This window comes from Larus michahellis, chromosome 4 (assembly GCF_964199755.1).
Source record: "Larus michahellis chromosome 4, bLarMic1.1, whole genome shotgun sequence".
Classification (NCBI taxonomy): Eukaryota; Metazoa; Chordata; class Aves; order Charadriiformes; family Laridae; genus Larus; species Larus michahellis.
In genome coordinates, this window is record NC_133899.1 from 52,107,225 (window position 1) to 52,131,298 (window position 24,074).

The 24,074-nt window shown below is 40.6% G+C and overlaps 1 protein-coding gene across 7 annotated transcripts in view; it reads right to left on the reverse strand.

Moving 5' to 3' along the window:
- Positions 1–24,074, reverse strand: part of RGS6 (regulator of G protein signaling 6) — a 293,044-nt gene that overhangs the window by 227,400 nt on the left and 41,570 nt on the right. The window contains exon 1 of one of the 7 annotated variants that reach the window (XM_074584763.1): positions 6,330–6,372. The exons of the other annotated variants lie outside the window; for them this stretch is intronic. The gene's annotated coding sequence lies outside the window, so the exon portion shown is untranslated. Of the gene's footprint in view, positions 1–6,329; positions 6,373–24,074 lie in introns of those variants that run through there. 7 annotated transcript variants of the gene reach the window in all.

Sequence of the window (24,074 nt, forward strand, 5' to 3'; positions counted from 1 at the left end):
ACTGAGGCATGTTCCATCTCACCAAGTCTAGCGCTGCATACAAACAGCACCATATGAATGTTAACTAATAAAGAGGCAAAAAAAACTTTTTCAGAGGCCAAAGCAGCACTAAAGAATTAGACATGACAAGGAGGTTTTTTTCACTGATTTAAAACTAAGAAAAAGAAAAACTGCCAAAAAAAAAGGCATTGCTCTTCTTTTCTTAAGTACCTCGTTTCTAGAGGAATCACAAATAGCGCTAAATGAACCCTGCGGTATTCAAGTCATGAGACACACTTGCACCCCAAGGATTCAGCCTGCAAGGTCTGCAGATGAAAGCTTCCTTGGAAGCTCAGTTCCATACCCCTGTAGCCACATGAACTTATTGCCTCCCACGGCTGAACCCCAACTTGGCCAGAGCTTTGAGGTGGAAATGCTTAAGACTTCTCTAACATGAACTTCCCACAATAGGACAGAATTTAGAACTTAAAATCAAAAAATCTTGGGTTTATAGGGATTAGAAACTCAAACCATAATTTTTAAATCAACTCAGGACAACTAGGGAAGATGGAAAAGAAATGAAAAAGTTTGTGCAATGTTTCCCCAAACCTTGAAGTCCTCAAAGACAATTCCTTGCTTCTGTGCTCAGTAGCAGCTGACAAAATCTGCGTAGTCAAACTGTTTGTCTTTCCAAAAACAAACCAAAAAATTGCCTTTTTCTTTATTCACTCTTACTTATTCTTAGCAATACATCCTGTTCTTACACATCTTTCAGATAGTACAGGCAGGATGTGATTTGAATATATGCTGGACTAAGAAAGGGCAGATGGAGGGCTTCTTTCTTTCCCAGTCTAGTTTCTTACTGGAACTCACCACAGAAAGTAATGCTTTCCCTACACCTCTACTTTGTGGGCTTCGCACTGCTCTCAGCTCTGACAACTCAGGGAAGCATAGCCTGTGGCTGCAGTGTTTGTATATCCCTATAAACTGTTCCACAGCTTCAAAAAACAAGCATTTATTATAACAGCAGAATAAAAAACAACTGTTACTAAACAATACCAGAAACAAACAAAAAGCCTAGGCTAAAAGTCACAACAAAGTCCATGAACCACACAGGAGAGCTCAATCTGCCATCAGATCAGCCTAAAAATAAGAAAACACTTCAGAATTAGAAAGCCCTAAAAGATATTAAATAAAAAGGCCTCCCCCCAAAAGCAATGCACCTCTGCAGAAGGTCTCCGTAAAAGCAGAAAGGAGAAGTTAGGAACTAATGGACCCGCAGGTACCAGAGCTCACAGACCAACATGATGGTGATGAATAGCCGCACACGAGCTGCTAACCCACGCCTGACATCCTCCGCTGCATGACGACTGTGGGAGCACCCGGGAGCTCATTACCTTCCCATAATAGTTAGCTCTTGCCCACAGTGGAAGGAAATGAATTTTGAACTGAAAAATTAAATGTTCCTGAACAGATGTGTAATTCCACAGCAGACAATTTCCTGCCCAAAGGCACAAGCCTACATTAATTTCACAGGGCAGCTAGAAAAAGGTGCTGCGGCTGACTAAATCCCCTAAAGAAAGATATACTCAACTGTCATATGTGTTTTAGAAGTATGTCCACACAGGTACCCTCCAGGTTTCTAAATAATCCTAAAACCTAAACCAAATACGCCATCTTTCATGCATTTCAGGCACTCATATACTCAGTACCCCCCAGATTTCTAAATAATCCTAAAACCTAAACCAAATACACAACCTTTCCTATATTTCAGGCACTCATATACTTAGTTTTGCAGGGCCAGAACTACTCAAGCTTTATCTATGCTCACGCTGCCTTATGAAGCATCCACACAACATCTCAAATAAGTCTGCACCATTCCAGGCTCAAAACTTGTTACCACTTCCATGTCCGAAAATTTTTGTTTTGCTGAGCATTGGAGGACCTGGACAGAAGGCACTGGAATTCCTCCACAAAACATAAATTGAGCATGGTTCTTCCCTATCAATCTAGTGAGTCATGCAGGTATTGAAAAATACTGCCATTTTCAAAGTATTCCCACGGAAGATGAAGGTGATGCTGCCAATTGCTGCAACACTGATAGTCACTAACACAAACACGCTCCTGCACTGGCAGTGGCTCAACGATGGCCAGGGTGAGCCGGAAGAACTTGTCTGCGAGAACTTTTGCAGGGACTTCTCTTTGAGCACTGTCAGTCAGTGAGCCGTCACTTCCAGATTCAGCCAAATGGCAAAGTGGGGAAGTGCAGCAGATCTGGCAGTTAAGCTACACCACTAGACGTTTTCGGAGTGCTCAGAAGGTGCTGCTGAGACCGCTCTGATTGTACCCATCCACCACAGCATTCACATGCCAGAGCTCCTCCAAAATACCTCCTTGCAGAGTGGCTTTGCTGCTGTTCCATGGAAGGATTATATGAGCAATTCTGAGATAATAAATTCACAGTGGCAGTTTTAACTTTGATAAAAACCCTTTCAAAATTTCATAAATAGCCTAATTAGCAGGTGGGAAGAAATGATTACCTGAGAAATGTTATCCTCCAAAACAGTATTTGAATAGGCTCATTTATTAACAAGGTTTACGCAGCATCACTTCTGTCTTCTTACTGTGTTTTATCTCCTGAAGATGGAATGATTTAGTCTAATTTAAGGATTAATATGAGAGAGTAATTTTGTAAAACACATTTGCCTGTCATACACAGGTGGTCAAATCAGCTCACCTCACAGCCCCTTCTAGTCTTAAAGTGTATCTACTTACTGGAATTACCACAAAAATAAACCAGATTTTGCAACGAGTCACTAAATAGCGTAGATTGCCACTGTATTTAAAATGATAGTAGGTGGTAAAAACAGAGAAAGTCTCAAGGCAAAATTATCCTCTGCTCAATACAGTTCCCTCTTTCGAGGTCTTCTTTGCTTGGCTTTGCAGTATCAGAAATAAAATGTGTAATCCATTGTAGGAGGTATAATTTCAGTATTTCGTTTTCACTAGTTCATATAACATCGCTGTATTTTAGGAATAATCTTAATTTAAAAAGGGCAGTCAGACTCAACCTGGGTTAGGGCAGAAAGTACGGGTATACTGTTTTTCTGCACAGGAAAAGATCTCACTTTCCAGGCAGCTCTATGCAACTAATTATTTGCTTATGTCTTGATACATTATTGTGCTAACTGGGCTGGTGGTGTAGAAATGGATGATAAATTCTTACTTTAAGAGGACAAATTTGGGCAAAAGCCTTCTACAGGGTCTAGCAGAGTCTCATTCCAGTAAGCCACATGGAAAAAAAACCCCACACATCAACAAAAAAGCAGCAAAGAAACTCTATGGACTGTATGAGATTGGGAGAGGGATAAAATGCCAGAAGGGAAAGAAAACCCCCTGCAACTGATCAGATGTTGCCTATCTGGTGCTATGACTCAGTGCAAAGAAGAAGTAGCCAACATTATTTAACAACAAGAACTACAAGCTTCAGAGTGGTAGTGTGGTGCCCAAGAAGGAGTGCTCAACTAAAAGCTCACTGGGGACTCAAATTGGGCACCATTGCATGAAACTGCTGATAATCTGGTAAGAGATCTAGGAAAGAGAATGAAACACAGAGGGAGGGGAATGACTGAAAGCAATATGCAAAATTCCCAATAGAAGAAATTAAAAATTTGAAATTTAGGAATCTGATCAAAACAAAACAAACACCACCACACTGGCCCATTTTTTTCCTACATCTTTTTCCCCTTTGGGAATGGGAAGAGAACCTAAAAAATAAAAGTTTTGATCACTAATCCATTTTGTAAATATTGTCTGTGTACTTTAACAATGAGAATAATTTGCTTCCATATACCTAAGGTAAATTAGATTCAATTAGTGATCATTTCTATCCCTTAATGCTCCCTACTCCATGACGGATTTCTGCAGTTCAGAGAATATATTCTTACAGCAGAGCTTTGGACAGTACTTGAGGAGGTCAAAAAATAGCTATTCCTGAAGATCAAAGGCCCACTGCGCTATTGGCACCGCTCCCTCTGTTAAAAATAATCTCTAAAATGAGGATTACTTTAATGATCTGTGTCATCACTGTTGCTATGACAAAAAAAAATGGGTTAGGCAGACAGTGAGTGTCACTGTGCAACTCCCACTTTTTCTGTTTCACTTCAGCAAACAAAGTACTAACGACACTCTCCACCAGTGTCAATGAATCACACCTGTAATTGGATCCAACTATGATGAGCTGTTCCTACCTGGCTGATGGAGGATAAAAGTATTCCGAGGACATTCAAAATGAAAAATAATCCGTAGCAGACGCAAAATGTTTGCAGATTACCCTTAAAAATGGGTAGCTGCCCTCCTCCTCTCAATTTGCACCATACCACTGCACAGTCAGTCATGAGATAAGTTCTACCTGGGACACTGAAAGACAGAGCTTACTCACTGACAGAAACCTTCCCCAATTCCCCAAATCAAAGCATCAAAGGGTTTGCAGTTAGAAACAGCAGTGAGAAATAACAGTATTTCTCCCCTGACCCCCACCCCAGCAGCCAGAGGAGAGCAGAGGCGGCTCAAATTTAGCAAAACACTAGTTAGGTTTATATGAACTATGGTACCACCTCAACAGAAAATTACACATTTCTTACTCCTCCCCACAGAAAATGGAGGTTGCAGGACTGAATTCTGAAAGCAACGTGCCTCTGGAGAGTAAGAACTTCTCATCTCACCTCCTGCACCAGTCCTCATGTCCACCAGTCCACCAGTCCATACTCTCCAGTATTCAGAGCAGCCACTGGATTGTTTATCAAACCAGGAGGATGATAAATGGGGATGTACATAACTGGATGGCTGAAAGGGATGGGCATCGCCAAAAAAGATCACCTTTCCCCAAGTCAGTTGAAATACAGCTTTAATTGTAAAAATAGAAGGCATCATTTCTTACAACATAACAGATTACTGTTTCTACAAGTGAAAAAGCTTTAAAAAAAAAAAAAAAAATCGATTGTTATGAGAGTATTAAGGCTACTGCAGCAATCCCATTACCTACTGTCCTAAACTGAAGATGTGTGCCACTTGTAATGTTCCCCTTTTGAGGGTCACACTCTGCCTAACCATGTGGTCATACGTTGTATCTGAAATACCACCATACATCAGCTCCATTTTGCCAGCTATCCTTGATAAGTATTGCAGATTTTAGTATGGTTAATATGGAACTGTGTAAAAAGGATTGCAGGATTTTTAAAAATGAGAAATCAAGCATTTTCCTCATAAAAGTGCAAATTTAATTTTATGTACCATAACTTATTAAGAATCAATACTAGACATTTTTCCCCAGCTTAAGAAGAATCAGTTTCATGTTCAGTCAAGGACCAAACTTTAAAAAATTCAACCTGTAAGGGAAGTTTTGGAACTTTTAAATGTATATTTTGTTAATAAACCTACCTGCCCTTACAGAGTCACCCAAGACAAACGCAGAGAAAAAGCAATATGAGCACTAGAAAAAGGCATAAAAATTATTGCAGTTTACCTTTTTCTTGCCCATCTCTACATAACATGAATAACGTTTGCAGAGCTGGAATACAATCACAACCAACAGGTTTTGTAATTATCAAATGTCTTAGCTTCAATGTACATTTAATCACCTGCAAACACCATTCACTGTCTCACGTACTCCTCCACTGTGAACATTATCCTATAATTAAGCAAGATGAAAGTAAACAAAGTCATAAGAACATGAATCTTATTTTATGCAGTGCAGTCTTAAAAAAACGACTGAAAGAAAATCCAAAACCTGTCATCCCTCACATTCAAAGATGGCAACACGACCAAGTGAGGTATCTAGAGACTGTAAAGTATTTGAAGTGTAAAATGCCAACAACTGGTAAACTTGCAGTATTCATACTGCAAGTCGGATTATAGACTTCTTTAAAAATAAATAAATAATCTATAATATATGTCTGCTCTAGGCACAGCTTTGGGTCTCCCCAGGCTCAACCAATGCAGTATCTTCTCCCTGTAATTGCTTGGGTTAACGATACAGAAATGCAAGTGCTCTATCTTTGTTCATTTTGAATTCTGAGTATGCTATTACTTATTAATCCCTCTATATTTCTTTTATGAAGTGCTTTTGTTAATGATCCTATGCTATATTGGGAACGATAGGACATAAGGAAAATGAAGACATAAAAGCACACTCATGAAAATAGCTCAAAACTTTACAGAATTATATATCCACGTATTTACTGATATGAACGACCTTCATAAAAGGAAGGCAATTGTATAAAGCTACAAAGTTACCCAGCAGCTCTCAGCATATAATATGAATGTACATTTTTGATCTGAGGTTTCATTACCTGAAACAGTAGACTGACTTGGACTTCATTACTCTACAGCTCTGTACATTTAATAATTCCAATATTTGGCTGGCAGTTGTTGATTTATCTGTTAAGAACAACACACCAAAATTACACAAGAAACCACTAGGCGACTAGTCGGTCATAAAGATGACCTCTAGTTAACCTTACAATAGCAAGCCACGTTGATTCCCCCGCCATGTTTTTGGTACAGAGAAATTAGCAGCCAATGACACAACTCTGGTTCCGAAGACTGAGCAGTTGTTTCTGCATCTTTCACCCAAGCCATCACACAGAGGATAACGTACCTGCTCAACGTGAAAAGAAAACCCATGCTGTCTGCCAGCCTTACATGATCACAGAATACCAGGTTGGAAGGGACCTCAAGGATCATCTGGTCTAACCTCTCTTGGCAAATGCACAACCTAGACAAGATGGCCCAGCACCCTGTCCAGCTTAATCTTAAAAGTGTCCAATGTTGGGGAATCCACCACTTCCGTGGGGAGATTATTCCAATGGCTGATTGTTCTCATTGTGAAAAATGTTCCTCATGTGTCCAATTGGAATGTCCCCTAGAGTAACTTATCCCACTACCCCTCGTCTTTTCCATGTCACTTGCAAAAAGGAAGCCTCCATCTTTTCTGCAGGCACCCTTTAAATACTGGAACATGGTGATAAGGTCTTCCCTAAGCCTTCTTTCCTCAAGACTGAACAAACCCAGTTCTCTCAGCCTTTCCTCATATGGCAGACTTTGATCATTTTTGTGGCCATTCCCTGGACCCTCTCTGGCCTGCCCACATCTTTTTTGCACAGCAGGGACCAAAACTGAACACAGCATTCCAGGTGTGGCCTAACAAGCACTGAATAGAGTGGGATAATGAATTCCTTATCTCTGATGGTGATGCCCTTGTTGATACAACCCAGCATCCTGTTGGCTTTCTTTGCCGCAGCAGCACACTGTTCACTCCTATTGAGCTTGTTGTCCACCAGGACCCCCACATCCCTTTCCACAGAGTGGCTCCCCAGGCGGGTAGATCCCAGTCTGTGCTGCACTCCTGGATTATGTTTTCCAGCTACAATACCTTACACATGATCTTGTGGTACACCAAAGAGATGCCACCACACAAAACTTTGGTGAGGCCCCATCTGAAATGCTTTTTAATCAGGTCACTCCTGTTCGAAAAGAAGTATCTGAACTGGAAAAGGTGCAAAGAAAGGATTTCAGGATAATCACCAGAGTGAAGAGCACATTTTTGCTAGAGATTACAAGCTTGACTTGTTCAGTTCCTGTGGACTGAAAGCCAAGAAAAGCCAGGATTGCTCTTCCAGCATAACCACTGGGGAGGGAGGAGGGATGATTAAGTCAAAGGACAATGACAGTAGTGCAGTAAATGGGTGTAAACTTGCCCATTAAGAAGCTTACCCTGGAAACGTGAAAAGGATTTCTAAACAGGCTTAAACTCGAGATTGATTACTTTATGAAAGGCATTATATGAGATGCAAAAGCAGGGATTGGAGTCAGAAACCCTTATATTCTCATACTTTGCTAGTTTTACACAGTTCAGATCAGGGCTTCCTTCTCCCTCCCCACCGGGGCAAGAAAAGGGCAGATGGGCATCCTCAGGGCTCCTGCCTCCTCTAGGCACACTCAGCTCACCCCGCAAGTCCAGGCTGCTCAATGATCCCAGCCACCACCTGAGCCCCAGTTCCTGACTTGTGCCTTCTGCCCAGCTCCTGAAGAACCAGGAAAAATTCCTGCACTGCCATCTGAACCACGCAAGGGTCTGTGCAGACTCATGGCACAGACTCAGGAAAAAATTCCTGAGTTCCTCAATAGTCTGGAAAAAAATGTTCAACAGCAGCGCAGCACAGGATAAAGTCTGTAACACCACCAGGAAAACTTACACCTTCACACTTTGCTTCAGACTTCTTGCAGACTGAATGCTCCAAGGCATCTTCCAGATTGCACACATTTTCAAGCTTTTTTCCAGGAGCATAAGGAACAATTAAGCAAAAAAAAAAAAAAGATCTGAAAATTCAGAGCACAGTTCTGTGACACAGGATGAACTCTGTATCATGAGGTCAGTCCAGAAACACAGGGTATTTTGGATCCTGTTTTCTTTTTCATGTAAAATGACACAGCTTGGATAATATAACTTCATTAACTGGGTAGCTGTATGAAATCAGGCAATGCTTATCATCCTTCTGTATCCAAGACCAAGCACACAGCACCAGGTGCTGAAATCAGAATGTTATTTCACTGTGATTATTTTTAATCTTCCAATAGTGAACAAAAGCTGATCTCATTAAAAGACAAACAGGGCTAGATGACTACTTGAGTTAAAGGAAGAAACAAAATTAAAGAAAATAGGGACCATGAGTGTTTCTGTCGAACTACCACCACTCTTCACAGCCAGCACTTGTGTACTGAACACTGCTTCAACAAGCCAGAGTTAATGTATACCACCCTAACATCTTCAGTGGTTTGTTCAGACCCAGGGGAGCTGGAATTGCTGAGTAACAGAGCTAAATTATTCCTGCTCCTTAATAATAAGCAGCCTAATAATCCCCAAAAGGAGAAACAGTTTCCAGTCATGAGGATGATCTTCACAGGTGGTGTGCAAGAGTTAGCCATACCAGCAGCCATGCAGGGAAAACTAGGGTAAGAGTCCCTGCCTACATTTAAAACTGCCATAGGTAAAATAAAACTGCAGTATATCACATGTAGTAAAGGCAGGGACAGCAGCACAAGAAAGGCGGAGAGTGGAAAGAGCCTTGTCCAGGGCCTTCAAACATCACGTGGCCACAAAAGTCCTGGGGCATAGAGCTTCCCCATCAAGCACCCTGGAACAATACTTGGTTGAGATACTACAGAAGTAAACGTTATCACTAAAAAAGCTCACTGGAGAGATTTTGCACCTTACAGCTATATTATTACACTCAAATTTCTGAACAGAGAAGCATATAAATTACTATTTTATAAACAAAACCTTCCTCAGCCCTTTACCCAAGTCCCAAACCAATGAAGCACACTGGTCCTTTCTATAGGACCCGACCCCGACCCAGATGCCTCTGACTCCCAGAGAGGTATTCAGGAACATGCATCAAGCAAAGGATTCAAGTGGCTAAAGAGCTGCACTGTGGATGCTCTGCAAGGAGAGCAGTGTGTCACTGTGCAACAGGGAGAGAACAGCTGTGACTCATTTCATAGTCTACTGAACATGAAACGAGTTTGTTTCCATCTGTGATAAACTGTGCTACCCACTTGCAATACATATTAGGCATTGCTGCTATCCTGTCTTCTAATACCACAGTAAAAATTAAAGACTAAGCAGCAGTAAGTTCTCCTGTTTCTGTTGCATGAGACAGTGACACAGTGCCACTGGTCTCATTTTTATACTCGGTCATCAGCCCTGCGAAAACAGAGCGCCAACTGTTGGTCCATGGTTTGTCAAAATGCCCCATTCGCATTGACATCGAAGGCTTGTTCACTGCCCATTGCAAATCACCAACTAAGACACAGAGAGGGATGTACATTTCCAATCGTTAGAAAAAAATATTTTAATAGTTACTCAAAACACGCATCATTCTTCTGGCACCAGGTTGCGAGACCTAGTAGCCTGAAATTACCCTACGCTTCTTTCCAAGGGACTGGAGCAAATCTTGCTGTCGCGGCAGCTGAAATACATGAACCCTGAGAACATTTCAAAGCCAAACGTGGCTCCCTCATTAGGCTCCTCTACTCACTCCTGTGCAGGCCAAAAATGATACATCCTCACAAGTTCTCTTAGCCATCTTTCTATCAAGTGGACCTAGCGCAGCACCAGACTCCACGGCAATGAAAGCTGACTGAGCCAGCATTAGCATCAGGTGGACGGTGACCAAAGAGACACTCTCACATGTTCATGGGGTTAGAAGTCTCCACACGGTCGATCTGCTCTTTGAGAGTGAAAATGAGATGGCATGTAAAAGCCTAATGAATACACATGGATTTCAGCAAATATTTAGTGAAGTGGTATTCAAATTAATCATGAAATGATATCATGAAACTAAATATTTTGACAGTCAAAACAGTTGGTTTCGCTACCATGTCACCCTTCTTGTGACACATGCAATTATTATATCATTTCATGTCGTGACAGTCAAAATAATTTTGTGTGTTAGGACACAAGCAGATAACAGCTGCTTTTCTTTCCAGTTCTGAATGGAAAAACCTGAAATATTGTGATTTCTAGCACAGGGAAAATTTCAGTTTATGGCAAACTCTAACTGTCAAATCTTGGCAAATCAGTACACTATCTACCTTCTCCTCAAGAAGTATGTTGTTAGAAGAAAGTTTATTAATGACTAAATAAAGCTTCAACGGAAATTCGCAGCAAGGTTTCAGGGTCGTGTGCATTTGTGCTACCATCGTGCTCGTAGTATACTTGTTTTATTCACATTGCAGCAGAATATCATCAAAATTAAAGAGAGAAAAAAAAAACAAACTACTTTTTCTCCAGACTAGTACATTTAATGGGCCTCAGAAAAACAACCTTTATTTTTCCCTTTGCTCTTCTATCAAATGCCAAAGATGTGACAGATGTGGTATAGCTGTCGGAGGTTCCCAAACTGTGACACAGTTGTACCACAATCTACCTCAAAGTGGTACCCAAACACTGCCTCAACAGCCTAACTTCTCCTCTTAAGCACAAGCTCAGCTAGGTACAGAGCCAGGAGCCGCCGCTCCTGACAACAGTAGCATCTTTAAAAAATTGGCTTTCCTGAATTAAATTTGCAGTGTAGGACTGGAAGTCACAGCATTCTGAAGTTTAACTGCAGTCTAAAAATGATTCCCCAAGCATCCTCAGGCACATCACTGTCTTTCATCTGTCTCTCACACACCCTTACGTTTCCTCACAATTTCATCTTGGTGCCTTTTACAGGCAGACATAAAGTAAGATTTCATATAAACAAATCCAAACACCTCAACAATATTAAGCATTGTGCTTCACAAACCTTTTTAAAAAAGTAAACAGACATTAGACCAAGTGTGCATCCTGCCTTTGTATCACACACTGCACTGGTTTCTCAGGAATCAGAAGGGCTGAATTTCATGGAGTGTTGCCAAAAGTAATTTTAAAAGGAAAAACAACTAAGCAAAATGCAGGGGTCAAATACGGTGGAAGTTTTTAGACATTTAAGAAAATCTTTGCTTTTGGGGGCAGAAAAAAAAAAAAACAACAACAGTGTGCAGCCCAAACACCAAAACAGGGCTTCCCAAGAGCACTACCCCCCAAGCAAGGTACAGTTTCCTGCCAGAGGACCAGGACACGGCAGTGCTGGCAGAAAGCAGAAACGAAAGCCCAGGAAACCCACTTCTTTGTTTCCCCATTTAAGCAGGCTAGATCCTAACAGGCAGTGTCAGAGTGCTGAAGAATACCTTTAATTTTTTGGCATTTTACTAGGAAGACTTTTACTCTGAAACTTGTTAGATACACAGACAAAGTAGAAGTGCTCAAGCTTGGATAATTGGAAGCAGGGTGAAGCCCTGTGCTTGGGAAGGAGTGCCTTCCCTTGAGGAAATTCTGCCCCAGCTTTGCCTATTTCAGAGGCCAAAAATTTTCTCTGGAGACATTATTTTTACGAGCCACCGATGATTCATTCTTGGCAGAGTGATTTAACTTTAGTCAGCAAAGCTGAACTCCAGCAAGAAGAGGAAAATCACCCTGGTCTTTCTGTCATTTTGATGGCAGAACTGAATAGCTTCTTGTTAGCAAGTCCCCTCCAGAGCATCGTTGGATGTAAGGAACTCTACAAACACAATTTACCAAGGACACACTAACGCTGGCAGTAAGAAGCTCCTTTAGGGGGGTAGCTATCATCATTAGACAGGTAATCCCACCTCCAGGATCTTCTGCAGTACAAAGCTCCTACTACTCAGCTCGTCTCCAAAGGTATAATTACCTTCTGGAAATGAAGTGTGGTCGTATGGGAGAAACTTCTGGGAAAGATTTAGTTTCATACAAATCAGTTAAATGCTGAAGGCTTTACATGTGCTAAAAGGCTTTAAAAGTCCATGTCATTTTGTGACCATGTCATTTTGTTTTTAAGCAGCAAATATTTGCTGTATAAAAATCATTACCTGATTTAGTCTTTTATTAGCTTTGTCACCACTCCAGAGAAATGAGATGATCTAAGACCATCACAGTTACTATTTTACTAAGGGACAATATATGCTCAAAATTAGCAAACACCTCCTTCTTAAGACCTATTCTGTGGTCTTATGAAGGTCTATTCTGACTCTGGCAAAAATCATTAGAAGAGATCTGAGGGCATGGTAATCACCTCATTTTTCTTCAGCTAAAATTACTTATATATAGAAAAGAACTTTTGCTGAGAAGGACTAGCAGCGCTAAAGACAGCATGTCAAAGATAATGACTTGCACAGCTAACCCCCATGTATCACACTGCATATTTACCCCTTGATGTAATAAGATCTGTGTTTCTCTAAATAAGAATTCATCAACACTAATATCATTGGCAGAAAGAGGGCAGAGAATGTAAGTCTTGTAAATAGGCTTTATAAATAATATCAGTAATGTTTTTTTCTTCCGATCTAGCTTCCATTCCAAAATCCATTTGTCGCAGTTCAATAACACAGTAATGCTGGCAATCTACAGCACAGGTGATATATTTAAAGAAAACCCTACCTCCAACTAGAAGACCCATGCCTGAGGAAGCCCTTTCATCACCGCAACCTCCTTCCTAATCTCAGATATTTTGGGGAACCTCAGCATCCCTAGGTGAGGCATGGCCTTCCCAAAGCCCAAACTAGACTTTCAGACATCTTTGGTGGGTGCACAATTAGCACGTGTCTACAGAGACAGTGGTCTACAGCTCCCAGATCCAAGCTGGCTCAGCAGCAGCTCATAAGCAGTCAGCACACACGAACACATAGCTCACTCTCCAGATAAAGCTCTTTCCAAAACTTTATGCCTCCCAGCATGATCCCCTGCTGTAATAGAGTTGCAAGGGATAAGCCAGAAGGCCTCATGTTTTCACTTCCAATTGAGGGATCAATCTCAAGTGTTTGGTGGTGAAATTGGGACCTACACTTTCCTTCCTCCTTCCCAGTCATCTTTGCTTGGTCTTGCAAAGCTCTCTCTTCTCCTGGGGGAGTGAGAGAAGAGGATGATAACCCTACAGAACTCAGATCTGCATGGCTGCCTCATGAGCCCTTTCCACAGTGAGTCTGGTGCAGCCCAAAAACATTAGTGTACCCATGTGTCCAGTGGCCACCTGCTCAGTATCCATGATGAGTGCACACAGTCACCAGGGAGTACAGAAAAGGAGGCAAGGGCATTCAGGTGGCCAAGGGCAGACAGGTTTCTGTCAGAGGTCCTCCATACTTGCTCTAGAGCCTCTCATAATAGCAGCGTACTTCCGTGCACGGCATGAATCACAATCTGTTTATCCTTCTTCCCAATGGAAATTACAGACCTGTTAGAATCATATCACTAAAGGGACAGAAACTGTTTGCTGCGGTTAAGGAGATGAGCCAGAAGACAGCTGAGCAAGTTGAAATGTTTGCTAACACAAATATTTCAGATGGTGTAGCAGTCTATTAGGAGAGTATTACATAGCCCCGTTGCTTAGAGCAATTTGAAATAAACTGGAAAAGTTTCAAATATAACAAACACGAGACTATTATCAGAGCAGCAGAGATCTTGGAATTTGTGCCTCACAGACTATCAGACAAACCTGTCCTACAGTCCCCTGTAATGTGGTTATTTAATTCCTTAAACTCTAATACAGAATGGTCTGATTTTGTAAGCATTTTGGAAAGCAGGAAGGGTAGGTTTTGAAACAGCAAGAAAATCCAAATCCAAGTGAATTGTAGACATATTTTGCTGTGGTTCATTATGTTTTTCTATAACTCGACTTTAATTCCATTGTTTAATTGCTTTAAGGTAAGGATTGCCCATTTTCTGAAAATCCACTAGATGGGTCTTCTGTAAAATACTAACTTTTTAAATTCAGAGGAAAGGTGGGGGGTTTCAACTCAGTACACGTTCCACAGAAATTATATGACCAATTTACAGTTATCTACTCTTAGGATAAATGCCTACTCATCTCTTTGCCATACCATGAACCAACAAATGGAAATGAATCCAAATTAGCTACGATCACCTCAGTGCAACCCCCATTCATGCCTGGAACTGCTCTGCCAAGTCAAAGCCCCACATACTTCACTGCATGATAAGGAGTGAAAACATACTTAAGTCACGTTTTCCACTTCAGAATTTAAAAAAATTAATAGCTTATGCTGGCTAAGAAAGTTCATGTAGTCATCCAAACCCCCCATCTCCCAAAAAGGAAGGGAAGGGAGAGAGTGATGTTCTTGCTATAAATTATCACAGAACTGGTACATCCTGGCAAAACATCTTCCAGTATAAATTAATTTTAAACTACTGTACTTTCAGAAGTAGACTACTCTGTATCATGCCCAAGAGCAAATATAAAATCAGCAAATATAAACCAGAAAAAACTTACAAGACTGTTGAAGTTAAATATTTATTTTTCTCTTTTCCCTTCAACATTTACTTTTTAACTGTTTTATTTCTATGTTTGAGGGGCCACAGCAAAAAGAGCATTTAAGTATGAGGTTGAAATTGCATTTTGTTATGGGGTTTTTTTGTGTGTTTTTTTTTTGTTGTTGTTGGTTTTGGTTTTTTTGGTTTTTTTCTGGGAATCAAATTGCTTCTTCCACAAACTCCAGATCTGAGTTACTGACAGCCCATTCTTAGCATCCTGATTTACTGCTAATGATGACAGAGTAGATGAGACCATTCCTAAACACCGGCTAAATAATCAGCAGAACAGCTTTATTCAAAACATCAACTCCTTGCCACTGCATAATTTTTCCCCCCCACTTTTTTAAAAAGCAACACATCATTGGTTTAAACCAAAAAAATAAAATAAAAAAGCAAAAACAAATTCACTCCTACCCTAGGTTTTCTCCCACCTTTGCTGCATTTAGCACAGCAATCAACAGAACATCGAAGCCTTTGTGAATTTGTCCTTCAGGACAGCAACAGATAAAGCCATTATAAATTCCAAATAGAGCTTTCTGGATATAAAAAAATTAAACAGTTGTTATATATAATTATTATTGATATACATATTCTTACAAATCAATACTTACTTTGAACCAGAAAAATAGCTGTAAAATTATATAGTTAATGAGAGAGTTTCTAGTAAGTGGCTATTTTAATCCATGTCAGGACAGCTGCAAAAAGTACCTTTTGAAAGGTGAGAAAACTCAAAGTAATGAAACTGAGCTGACCTGGATTGCACTTAGCAGACATTGCTGAGAAGAATAAACAGTTGCCATTTATTAGCCCACACTTAACCACACATCTCTCCTACTCTATGTCTAAATGGAAACCACATTGTTATTATGCAGTAGCTATTATTTAGCTCCTACATTTCAAATTAGTTTAAAGTGTAGTCACAGAGGTTCAGGCCCATGCAAATACTACACCCATTAGTTGATGTGGATTTCTTCATCATTCTTTCCTGCAAATAAGGGGATCTCCAATGAAGAGACCACAAAGGATTCACCAAAGAGTGGATTCGAGCTGAATGCCAAGGTGATTCGTGATCTTTGCAGAGTAAAAGAATGTTTACAAGCAGAACAGAAGGCCCCCAATCAACCGATGAGGGATTTTCTCCTATCAATTTCACTGCTTACATAGCATTACATGTGCCTCTGTTTCATGAAATGAATAATGAAGATGCATACAGGAGAATTGAGAGCTTTAGGTTGGCACTGGTTGACAGAAGATGCTCACGCACAAAGTTGTGGTTCAGTGATAATAACCTGCTGCATCCCAGGCGCAGGAACGAGGGGCAAACGAAGATGAGGAAAACATGTCCTTGCACCAGTTGAGCTTTCCATTGGGTTACAGTGCAACGACTCTGTGAACCAGCAACGCACACAGCCCTGGCTTCCTGGAGTCCCGACAGGCATCAGTCTTCTGTATCTGGAAAGGCTGCACAGCTATTCCCCATCCTGTAAGTGCTAAATGTCAACATCCATTCTTCCCCATGAAGCATCATGGAGAAGAGAAAACCAGAAATCCTGATCTACCTCCAGAAGGACACCTGTGGCAGCATGACAGCAGCCACACACCTAGAGACCGCATCAGAAACTTCTGAACTGGCCAGCAGCAAAGTCTGTGCCATACTGAGCCTGGCCCAGCACATACCAAACTGAGAAGTTTCAGGATCTTTCCTACCCCCTGCCCAGTGTTTGTCTTCTCAACCTACTTGCGGCTTCATCAGGTGAGAAAGCTCTGAAGCCCTTGTTTTTGGAACTGCTCAGCACAAAGATTTGGCTGCCTGGGACCTGCACATACCCACCAGCCCAGAGACAGTGGGCTCAACACAAACAAAAAACAATGACGACAAAAAAAAAAAAAAAAAGACTTTTAAATTAGTCTGCACCAAAACCTTTCAAGAAGCTTCTTTCGTGAAGGGTTTAAAATCAATAGAGCAGTGCTCTTGCTATAATTACTCACTGATAGTACAGGACAGAAGTACAGGCTGCAATGGGAAGAGAGGCAGAAGGCCAAATTCATTCCTGACGTAAGCAAAGAGGTCGTACAGAGGACAACAAAAACCATAACCTCTCTTATGTGTCTGAATCTGACCCACAGTGCTCAAAGATCACTGCTGCTGATCACTCAGACGAGACCATGGTGAGATTCAGGCATCTAAATTAATCAATGAAGACAGAGAAAACCTGAAATGCACCATTTATCCATTTTGTGATTTAATTATTCTTTTAAGGAATAGTTACAGCCTTAATGGGGTATTTTCAATTAATTCAAATGGTTTCTGAAGGTCTTGCGTATGCTCCATTTTTCTGATATAACTCATTTACAGCTGAGGGAAGCCTCCACTTACAAGGCTACAGCTCTCCTCTTTGTCAGAGTTAATAGCAATTCCTACCGCCAACATTCAAGCTGTCAGTCAGACAGACATTTGCTATAAACATCTTCATTTCCTTTTATTTCTGCAGACACCTTTAAACCGCACCACCTCTCAATTCATAAGCCATGTTAGTGCTGTTACTGTAGTGCAACATCTCTCTAGACAGTCTCGCATGAAATTAAATGCCCATTTAGCAGCTTACGAACCTTACAGCAGTTGGTTTATTTTCCCTCTTTATTGTAACAGAGCAAGAAAGAACAGCAGACTGTTACAGCACCATATAACATAGCTTCTCTATCAACCCAGTGGCATAAAATTAAATTACCATCTGAAAGATGAAGTAAAGCACTCATTTATATCTGACAGTTTTGTGAGGCTACTAGGCAAATAACCGCTGCAGACAGATTTATGAAAATCAGGACAGCTCAACTTGCCAAGGGTTAACCTGTTCATGCACCCAGGCCTAAGCCTTTCTCTTCCTTAAGGACTGTTTAATTATGTATACCAAGCGCAATAGCTCCAGCAGGAAAGATTAAAACAGACTTTCACAGCCTAATGCGAGGACATTTAACCAGAACACTGCAAGGCTACAGACCAACGTCTCCCACGTTCATGAGTCTGGCATAAGAATCAGGGTAGGAATTTCATTACACAAGAAAATAAATAAAATAAATAAGTCTGAAGGGTCTCAGTTACACACTGAAGTGATGCTTGAAAACAGCTTTCATATGAAACAGGATTATCTGTTCCTGAACGTCTCATGAAGTGCTTAAAAAGTGCTTGGATGCTTTTGAAGTACCAAAGAGCGTATGCAGCATGTACATCGAGTGATATTTTTCACCTGCGTGGAAATAATAAGGCCCTTTACCTTAAAATTGATTTTCATGGGGAACAAAAGCCCTCAGAGCCAACCATTTAGGATGCTTCATGGCACCCCTCATCATTTATTCCATCAGCAGTTTGTCCTCAATACATAATGATTAAGAATACTTTTTGAAACACTCTCAACATCACCCACAAATGATACAGGACATCCTTAGCGTTACGTATTTTTATTTCTGCAGTATAGTCTGCATTTAGTACATTCCTTTGACCAAGCCACCTGAATCCCATCCACCCTGTCCAGCCTGATCAATGCTGTTTTGACATTCAAAGTTTCTGAGCGGTTCAATAGTTAATGTCTGGGGGTGGGGGGGAGGGCCAGGCAGCAAGACAACACACAACCCACCTCCATCAGAAAGCCCAAACCAGCTTACTCCTCCTAACAAATATATAATTATGCCATGGGAACCTGCTCCCTCTCTATCCCCAGAGAGGACCGAGGCCTCACAGAACGCCAAAGAGCAGAAGAGAGTTACCCTGAACTTGGTGTATGATGGTTCCATGTTCTGGGTGATGCTGCAAGCCCTGGATGATGCCGAGAAATCAGCAATAACGTGGCACAGCTTTTCTCACTTGTGCCGCTCTTTCTTTATCTGACTACTGTAGCATTTTCTTTTACAAATACTGTAGCTACACATTTGCACCAAGCTGAAACAATCATGCATATGAAGTGTGGTTCTCTGCAGAACGTACTAAAATTATTTCTGGACTGTTTTCCCATTCCAGACAAAATGTGGTTAAAGAAAATGAAATTGTCTATAAATTAATGGAAAGCAAAAAGAAGTCATAAGGTGGTGCAATCAGATAATGGTGAAAACATCCAAAATATTGTAGCAAAAGCAGAACAGGTGCATAAAGGAAAGTCATTCTTTCTGCGTCCTTTCTACCACCTCCCAGCAGAAATGCCAAGCAGCTCTAGATAAAGACCTCCTTTTTTTCTACCCTTTCTACCCATCACATTAAATTTCAGAGAGAGAGAGGAAGCATCTACAATTTTATTTTACAAGCCCTCTGGAAAAATAAGATAGATTTCTCAAGCAACAGGAACTCTTCAAGTCTCTTTCATATCTTTTCTCTCACAAATAGATGCCTTCAGGGAGCCCCCCTCACCCCCCTTTTAAGCCCGAGTACTGATTTAAAAATCACTAACTCCAGTCTGACAAGCAGCAGATTCCCAGAAGCCCAGGGTATATTAACATGAAGCTCTCCAGCAAGGTCTCAGAACTTTCCAGCACAGTTTTTTGTGGGTTTGGCGTTTTTTTTGTTGTTGTTTTTTGTTTTGGTTTTGGTTTTTTTCCTGTAATTTAAGGTGAAACTGTTACAACTAGAACATATGCCCTAAGTGGGTGGTAACATGCACAGGGGACTCAGAGCAGCCTTTTCTAGACTCCGTTAGCTCTGTACTAAAAGCTGCATTTTCCAAACTCTGTTCACTGCAGGGACTCTATTAAAAATTAAAACAACAAAAATATAAAATGCTACACAGAGCCAATGTAAAAATTATGGTAATGGAGCACATGTGCTTATTTAGTGTAACTTTTTAATAAAAATTAAACAAATTCTAAACAGCAAACTACTAGCAAAGCAACAAAATTGCACAGACCCTCTCCGTGCCACCCTGCAGTTTACTGCATTCTCCTCTGTTCTTTTCTGAGCCCTTTTCAAGCATTCAACAGCAACACGGAGCTGACCAAGCACTTCCCTGAACTCATTCATTTCAACTGCAGCTTTCTTCTTCTGAACACCAGAGCAGTGTAGTTTGCTGGCACTTACATTCACAGAAAGCAAAAAAAAAATTAGAGCTGTATGTACGAAAAGTTATTGAAATTACAGCTGGGCTTTATTTGTGGCTCACATAAATTGAAAATTAATGTTACTAGACCACACCAGCCCCTCACACCTGAGTGCTCAATCTCACATCTGCCTGCACACAGCAAGCCCGTATGGTAGAGTACATTCCCATCAGCAAACACGTTATCACCACGAGCTGCTCGCTGTATCCCTATGTAGAGAGCTCTGGGCAACCCAGTTTTCCGTCAAGCAGGAAACCTGCCAAACTTAGCCAGCACTGCACGCCCTGTCATTAGGGGCATACCTTACTCCAGAGATTTAGAAGTGCTAACTGCTGCTGTCCAAATAACAGAGTGCCATCTATTCAGAGGAGATCACACTTCTGAGCACATTACTAACTGCCAGCAAGTTTAATTTAAATCTGACACAGAAGTAAGTAGCTGGGCTGTCAAAAATGCAGGTTCATATTGTTTCCTATGAAACTATAACTATGTTACGTGCAATATAAATGCATTTCTACACTTGCTTCATCTTTTGTGCTCAGATCCGTATCTGAATTCAGTAGGTCAGCTCTGGAAAGTGGTGATAAGTCACTGTTGATGCTTATTCCTATTCAAACGGCAGCATGCCTGAGCATTCCCTTCTAAGGACCTGGCTCTCACCATGATGAATGCTGCAGCAATTCAGTAAAAGAGCAAATTATAAGATGAATAATACATAAAAACAGTTCTCAATAGTGAATATCTCACAACATTTTACACTTACTCTATAGGCTAAGGAAACAGCAAGGAAACAGTTGAAATTGCTTCCTAAAGGGGTGTCAGCTGGTCAGTGGCAAAGCCAGCAACAATTAAAATTTAAGCCCGCTGACTATTCTTCCAGCATTCAAATGACCATGTTTGTGCATAATAAGCACTACTGTGAGGTCTCTCTTCTTTATCCCTTTTTCCACAGCCAGCATAAACCAAACGAACCTGAAAAGCTCAGGTTAAAGGACAACAGTAAGTCAAGAGTGAAGTGCATTCGTACAGCAGAGTAATTCTTTTTTCCAATACAGAAGGAGCACTTAACTGCATCAGCTCATAAAAGATGTCCCCAGGAACAAGGTACATCACAACTCCTGGAAAAGATGCGAACACAAACCAGAAGGAAAATAAATGGAAAACTGAAAGGTTTTGACTAACACCTTGTGTTGTGGTTTTCGTTGTTTTCTTTTTTAAGAGATCCTTCTCTTGTGAAGAGCCCTTGAAAGTGAAAAAGCTCAAACAATCCCAAGTCTTTTCCTTGCATTGGCTTACAGGACAAAACAGGAAAACTGTGAAAAATGTAATTTTGTAAGCTCGAGCTGGCATCAGTTGTGTCTGACAGTGCATCCACGTCACTTCCGTGAGTCCTTCTCACTAAACCTTACCCACAATATGAGGCCCAAAGAATCTCAGCTCATCACAGCAAGGGCACTTCCAACGCATAAGCATGCCCTGCTACAGTTTCCTGGTATAGCTCTCCTGGTGATGAGCAACAGTTCAGTTAAAAGGATCATAAGCAGAGGCTGATCAGCCCCCCCCCTAAAATTTCACCATTTCTAGACAAGCACAAAGCAGAGAAGACAAATTAGATACAGGTTAGCGGGTCTTGCGACATCACAGACATTTTCTTCAACATTTCATCACACAGGTGTGACTACCGGGTCATGTTAAACAGAGAGAAACACGTCAAATGCCTCACCTTAAAATCTGGGATTACTACATCATTATTAGAACACAAGTGCTCCTAAAACATTATCAGAAAGGCCAAAGCTCTGCATAAATATTTTGTGGTTCAGGGTAATGCGTTATCATCATTGCAAAAGCATTCCATTTCCTGGACAAGAACAGAAAAATCAGGGAATTTTTATCTAAAGTTCAGAACTCAAATATTAAATTACAGATGCTGAATATGGCAAAATGCTTACATGCATTTTCTCAGCTATTTGTGGTATGCTAAAGCAGTTTTGTTTACTCTGTTACAATATATGGTAGGCAGGCAAATCACCAAAGTTCAGTCTTATTGGAGCTTGTCCTTTCAACCCTTCCATCAGCATGGAAGTCAGTCCTTTCAGCCTCTCTTGGGTAGCACCACAAATACGATCATCATAGCGTGGAATTTTTCCCCAGCATTGAGGGGGAAGCACTTTGCCACTGGCACTATTATATTTCCTTTAACATAGTTCTTGGTTTTGCATCCAAGTTTGAGAAGGAATAACAACAGTTTATGTTGACACTGTGATAAAATCTTAGCCCTCTCAACTGCCCATTCACCCCGGTTTCTATTTCTGAGAGCACTTCCATGTAGGTGTACCATGAGTTGAATGAAGATCCTATTATGCTTGCAGTTGCATTTATGAACCCTAGCACTGCCCCAGAAAAAGAGGAAAGGGTACAGCCTTGTTACAATATTAAAGTAACAATCTAGGGGTTTGGGGTTGTTTTTTTTTTTTGCTGTAGTTTGTTTTGTTTGTTGGGTTTTTGGGTTTGTTTGTTGGGTTTTAAAAAAATATATATGGTCAAATCATAGGCTGGAAGGAACAAGAGCATGAAATTAGCACTGCTCATATACAGCAACCTGACTCCTGCTTTTATAACAAGACTGAGCCATGGTATATAAAACGGATTTTGAAACTTTTTTTTCTGCATTCATTGCTATGAATATGACTTAGAAAACACAAACTACGCTTGAAATACCATAGCAGCACCATGCTTAGTAGCAATCCCAAGCCAAGCCTGTGACAACTGTGAATGACGCAAACCGTCCTGACAAAGCATTGAAACATACAGATCATCTTCATGTTCCCAGCACCTCACTACCGCCTTTAGGAACATATAGCAAAGCACATTGGGCAGTACTGACAACCGAACACACTCTCAGACCAGATGGCTCCTAGATGTGTTCCCCAGGACAGAAGCAACAGTGCCCTTGAACATCCACCAGAAAAATCCAGCTTTCCTTTGAGGAAGACGTAAATTGTAAACACAATAAGTTACAGCTGAACAAGAAATAAGAGCATGCAAAGAGCACAGCACAGACTTTTGCACTTAGCAGCACTGGAGGGTTTCTCCTGGCTAATCATTTTGATACTCTTTTCATTACAGATTTCCAATATGTCTGTAACAGAATTTCTGATCTGCTGCACCTGAGTACTGCTGCATCCAGCTCCAGTTTGATGCATAGTACAAAGGGCTCTGTTTGCCGCAGAAAGAATCAAACCACTACATTTTAGATGCTTTAATCCTACAAATGTCCATTTGAATCTTTCAGCACAGATCCATTATTAACTAAAATGCACTAGAGTTCATTTTATTTTTAATTTCTGAACATAACTTCATGGTATAAATTTATTTTTATTTGTATTATTTCTATGTTTCTGTTGTATCAACCATAGCATCAAGTGTCACTGCAGTTTCAAAAAAAAACAAAAAAAAAAACAAAACACCCCAGTAAAATAACTGTTAAGCCTGATGATATAAAACTACCAAATGGTAAAACTTGAAATGAAATATGCTAGTGTTGTCAAAAGGAGATATTACGACATGTTTAAACTAAGTTTTCTGAATTATCAATGTGAAAGGCAACAAATTCACAAACCTCCTCTTTATGTTAAGTAGAATTCCCAATTCTCCAGCCTTTATGGATGGCTGGCCACATTCAGGTTTCTCCATAGAGAAAAACACAGATACGTGTGCCATCCAGGAAAGCAGAAAACAAATCTGCCCTTCATCTTTGTAATACAATGTTCAGTAAATAAAGATAACCATAAAGACTTGATTAAATACTGCAAGTTTTAAGATTTCTACTGTTCAAAATGTCTGAAGTCTTTGAAAGTCTCATGCAAGTAACTGGTAAGGGGGGCTTTCAGAAACAGTATTTCAGGCAAAACTTTACTGGCTGCCCAGAGATCAGTCTGTGTGGGGTTTTTTTATCCAGAGTCATTTCATCATGGTGTGAAGGCTAATGAGAACAAGAGTTTGTTGGACTGAAAGGCTCAAAGGTGGTTGAGTCAATTTATAGTCGCTGAAAATTTCTTTTAAAGAAAGTTCCCCAGGTTTAAGGAACTCC